Source organism: Dipodomys spectabilis, unplaced genomic scaffold (assembly GCF_019054845.1).
Source record: "Dipodomys spectabilis isolate Male_0828 unplaced genomic scaffold, ASM1905484v1 ptg000038l, whole genome shotgun sequence".
Classification (NCBI taxonomy): Eukaryota; Metazoa; Chordata; class Mammalia; order Rodentia; family Heteromyidae; genus Dipodomys; species Dipodomys spectabilis.
Genome location: NW_024870715.1, coordinates 3,164,735 through 3,170,734, shown reverse-complemented (window position 1 = coordinate 3,170,734; position 6,000 = coordinate 3,164,735).

Here is a 6,000-nt window from a genome sequence, read left to right as displayed (position 1 = left end):
CACCTGAAGCCAGTTTTCACACTGCAGAGCTAATTTCTATGCGAAAGTGAATGATGTCTCACATTAAATATTCCTTAGAGCATAAAGCTGACATTGAATGTATAATTTTAAGCAGCCCCAGCACTATTCACTAAAGGGTTGACATAAGAACAAGGATCACAGGAAAACGTAGGTGAGAAAGGAAATGGTAAATGTGCTAAGGCTTTTCCCAACACCTTGGAAGTCATACCTTCTTTCATTTTACCTTTTACATTGAGTTTCAGCTTTATTTAAAACAACAACAACAACTGGGTTAGATCCCTTAGGAAGAGCTAAATCTTCATAAAATCTCCTCCAAAGGATCTTTGGAGATTTATTAACTCTCCTTGCTATAAAAAGGCAAAAAAATGGAGTTTACTAAATGGCATCTGATTTGAAGAAACCAAATGAGGGTTCTTAATTGAGAAGGCTTATAATTCAAACTAACTACCTTAGGGTGAAAGTCAAGTTTACATTCTTTGGACTGGTTAGTGGGGAGACATATTTCACAGGGATTCTTAGGTATGTGCAGTTCATGACTGAATTTTTTTTTTAGTTGTTGAATTAGAAGTATTTCTACATTTGGTGGCACAAACAGATCAGATAGCCTACAACCAGACAATTTTTTGTTTAGCTCAGGAAAATGTACAATTTGATATATATATATATATATTTTTTTTTTTTTTTTAGGTCCAGTTGTGGGTCCTGAACTCTTGGGCCTGGGCGCTGTCCCTCAGCTCTTCAACTCAAGGCTAGCGCTCTACCACCTGAGCCACAGTGCCACTTCCGGCTTTTTTCTTATGTGGTGCTGAGGAATTGAACCCAGGGCCTCAGGCATGCAAGGCAAGCACTCTACCACTGAGCCACCTTCCCAGCCCCTACAATTTGATATTTTATAACATAACAAATACTGTCCAGTGCTGGCAGCTCATACCTGGAATCCTAGCTATCCAGGAGGCTAAGATCTGAATGTCAGTTCAAAGTCAGCCTAGGCAGGAAATTCTGTGAGACTCCTATCTCGAGTTAACCACCCTCCCCCCCCCGCAAAAAAAAAAGTATCTAGAAGTTAAGCTGTGGCTCAAGTGGTAGAGTGCTAACCTTGAGTAAAACAACTAAGGGACTCAACCTATGCTCTGAGTTCAAGCACAAGTACAGCACAAAAAATAAAACAAAATAAAAAAGATAATAGGCTGTTGACCTTTCGTTAAACATATTCACTGGAGAGGATACATTAGGCTAATTTCACACACAGTGAGTTATGTAAATGCACAACAGAATGCAAAGGAAGCCAAGAATATGTATAAATTCATGCATAACACAATATATACATATAGATTGTCCTTTGATATTTGAAGGTGATGCTGCCGTTATTGTTGCTTCTATTTTCTGTGTGTTGGGATCTGGCTGTTTGATTGGCAATTCCTACTGTGTATAGTCTGCATATGTGTCTACTAACAACTGCCGCCATTGCCTGGAGGGCTTGATTGCTGGGTTGTTCAATATTTATTAAGCACCCAAGAAGTGCTAGGTGCTGCATTGAACAGTGCAAGTGTAAAACTGCTGCTGTCCTCTCAAAATTATTTTCCAAGGTGACTAGCGGAATGCATATGCTTTCCGTCTTCTATGTGTTGACTGGAACTATGAAATTAGAAAACATGTTACCAGATGTTGTTCTGCACTGATACATCTAGTAGGTGGCTAATGCTTTTCTCGTTCACATAAATGGGGAGTTATATTCTTATATAATGTTTGAATGAACTTGCTATAGTTGGCCTTAACAGAAAGGTCACGAAAGGAGGATGTGGAAATGTGAAGGTTTTAGGGCATAATGTGTTGGGAAGGTAACTGATCGTCAGAGGTATTTTTGTGTGAAGAAGATAGAGAAATGAATTTAGGTAATCATTTCAGGCTTGCTCATAGTTAAGCTTTTGGGTCAGGCTGAGTCATCTCAATTTTGGCCCCAATTTATTGAAAGTATGTATATTGATAATAACATGGTATTATAATGATGGGAATCAGTAAATGTATATGGGGTTTATTTTTAAGATTCAATTGTATTCTATTATTGTTCTATATGTTATTGACATGAATCATAATCTCCTCTTAATGCTAATAGCTTTAAAATATAATCCTAGCTATTAGGTATAACCTGGTCATTCAGGAGACTCAAACACGGAGGATATCCATTCAAAGCCAATCAGGGGAGTAAAGTGTTCAAGACTCCATCTTGAATTACCTAGCAAAATGCCAGAATGGAAACATGGCTCAAGAGGTATAGAGCATCAGCCATGAACAAGAAAGATAAGCAAGGATATGCCTTCTTAGTTCAATTCCTAGTACTGGCAAACATATTCACAAATAATTGTATGCTAGGTGCTGGTGACTCATGCCTATAAATCTAGCTACTTGGAAGGCTGAGATCAGGAGGATCATGGCTCATCTAGGAATATATTCTTTCTCAACCAGTAGCTGAGCACAGTGGCATGCACCAGTCATCCAGCAGTGTAGGGAGACTGAGATTTGGAATATTATGGTTTCAGGCAAGCTCAAACAGAAAAGTTTTGTGAGGCTCCATTGTAATGGAAAGAAGTTGGGCCTGGTGACAAGAGTATGCTACCCCAGCCACCATGGGAAACCTAAAATAGCCAGATCATAATGTAGGCATGCATCTTGGCAGGAATAAAAACTATTTCAAGTAACAAATAATTGCTGGAAGTGTGGCTGGGCAGTTTAGTGCCTGCCTACATGTGTGATCTTGAGATCAAACCCCAGTAACATCAGAAAACATTGCAATTCAGAAATGAATAGAAAAGTTGAAAGGTTAAAAAAATGGTCAAATTACAGAAATTTCTAATGAAAATGTTGGCCAAAGTTTTATGCATAATTTTAGAACCCTTGCTAATCCAAACAAGGTTATTTATTGTTGATAATAGTAAGTTCTATAATATTGCATTGAAACTTTTGATATGTAAATAAAACTACACTGTTGTTCAATATATTTAACTCTAACCTGAGAGTTTTCATCTGCAATTGAATTATTTGTAAAAAATATACCCAATATATCAGACTATGAACTGTCTTTATAAAAAACATAGTGAAAGGTTTTGTGTACATTAAAATAATATAATAATGTGCAGCTTTATCATTACAATTAAAGCAAAGAGTCTGAGTTTAAAATTTAGGAATTTTTGTTTGGATACATTTCAAGTGACCATGATGAGATCAATCTAATCAAAATAATTCTTACTTTTCATTCAAACTTTAGTTCAAATCTCTTAATAAGATATGATAAAGAGATTGCTAATGTAATGTTGTTCTTCTAGATATAATTTTAAGAAAGTGAATATTACACAACGAAAAGCTGGTCAGGGCATGAATAACAATGCAGTTTTAACAGCCAAGATGCTTTCGCTTGGCTGATTTTAATTTTAGGGACTTAAGTAGAGAAGTGTGAGAATGCTAACACCCACTCTGCTGCTACTCATCTAATAGCTTCTTATCTAATGGGAAATGCATTAATTCTTTTGGACTGACTTAAACACTATCCACATTTTAGTATAATTGTATGTCCATAACTTACTCTGTTCACAATGCCTGCAGAGTTAAGAAAAAGTCACTGCAAGTGGAGAAAATCCAGAAACCAATTAGAGCTTTGATTCATGAACTGGAAAGTTCCAATGATAAAATTGAAGAAAGGGGAGGGTGGAAGGAGGAAGGGGTAGCATAAAGGGAAGGGTGGTAGGAGGAGGATGTGACAAAAGTAGAGAGGAATATGAGAGGATGAATGGTAGAAAGAGAAGATTGGCAGAAAGGAAGGAATAAGAGAAGGGCAAAAGAAGATCTGGAGAATCTGTTAAAGAATAATATAATAACACTGAATATAGAGCAAAATCATTTTTTTATTATTTTTTTCTTTTTTTATTGTGAAAATACTGTACAGAGGGGTTACAATTACATGGGCAAGATAGTGAGTACATTTCTTATCAAGCATTGTAGCCTCCTCCTTTGTTTACCCTTCCCATCCCTTCCCATCCTCCTTCCCTCCCCACCCAATCCTCCCCCCCCCCCCCCCAAGTTGTAAAGTTCGTTTTTGACATGACAACTTGTACTTCTCATTGTTGCAACAGGTCCACTTGTATCCTTATTTAAACAACTTGTTTTTCCCCTTCCCCTCCACAAATTATACCGACATCAAATACAGTGAAAGCAGGGTTTTACTGTGGGGGAGGGACATACAAAGCAACAAAGAAATAATCTTATAATTGCGTTAGAAACAAATGCATGAAAGGAAAAAAAAACATTTAAAATACAAATCTTAGGGTTCATTTTCCTAACATCACCTTATCTGACCTTTTCTGCTTGACTCATACATGTACTAGATATTAGAGCAAAATCATTTTTAAGGGTAAAATCTTGTAAGTTCATGTTGTCCCTTCATGTGTTTATGGTTTCATAATCTGTGTTCATAATCCTATTATTCTCAGTGTAACTGGTCTTTTTGGACGCGTATTTAGTAGACAATGGTCATATTTCAGGCAACTATTACAAACTCAAAAATCAATCTTGGTTCAGAGAGGCACAGAAAACATCCATATGAGAAATGTATTATCAGACATCTCTGCCATGCTTTCTTTTATTCCGCTCATATGAAAACATAAAGGAAGAAAAATGAGAGTCAGGTTAGTGAAACAACCAAAGAGATCATAGGGAACATGATAAGCATTGTGTCTGCTTTGATATGATTCTCATTTTATGTATAAGGAAAATGTACTGTGAGACATTTTCAAAACTGTATTGGCCATTGATGAAGAAATTAAGATTAGGATTCAAGAACCTAGTTTCTGTAATCATCAATATGGAGAGATACTTTTACTCATCTTATCTTTGAAATGCTTTATTTAACAGTACAAAAGCTTATTGAAAGTTTTTTCTGTTTATTCTTGTCTAACTCATTAAAACATAGCTTCAAAATTTAGTTATTATAGTAGTTGGAGACATGACTAGAGTAGTAGAACACCTGCCTAATAAGTCCAAAGACCTGAATTCAAATCCTAAAACCATCAAAATAAAACAAAAATGAGCTAGGTGCCAGTGGTTCATGTCCATAATCCTAGTTACTCAGGAGGCTAAGATCTCAGAATCTTGGTTCAAAGCCAGCTCAGGCAGGAAAGTCTGTGAGACTCTTACCTCCAACTAACTACCTAAAAAGTTGGAAGTGGAGCTGTGGCTCAGTTGGGAAAAGTGGTAGCCTTGAACAAAACAAGCTTAGGGACAGTGCCCAAAGCCTTGAGTTCAAGCCCCAGAACTGGTACACACACACACACACACACACACACACACACACACACACACACACACACAAACACAGAATTAGTAATTTTGTTTTGTACTTGCCTTTTCATTGAGAAAAAATGTAATTCTGAAACATTTTTATGCTTTAATGTACTTTACATATACCATGCTATTAAAACTATACATGACAAATTTGAATGGAAAAGTATAGAGAAACATTTATTTGAATTATTCCAAATATTCAGGTGTTGGCACCATGAAAATAAATGTTTTCAATTATGATGAACAGCCCTTTAAGAAGCAGACCCAAGACCTTGGCTTAGCGGTAGAATGCTTGCCTAGCCTGCATGAAACCCTAGGTTTGATTCTTTAGTACCACATAAACAGAAAAAGTGGCACTGTGATTCGTGGTAGTGCTAGCCTTGAGCACAGAGAGGCTCAGGGACAGTACCCAGGCCTGAGTTTCAAGCTCCAGGACTGGAAAAAAAAGAAAAAAGAAACAAAAAAAATAAAGAAGCACACCCACAGTAGAGCAAGCGAGGGTAGGTAAGAGGGTAGGAGAGTGGCCCTGTTGGAATTCCTAGGTCTCTGAAGAGTAGCTAGCCTTCGATTAGTTTAATATGTTAGACCTTCTTGGCTTTATCTTTTGAAGACAGCGTTGCAGATGTAAACTAATTGGTATAGACAGTG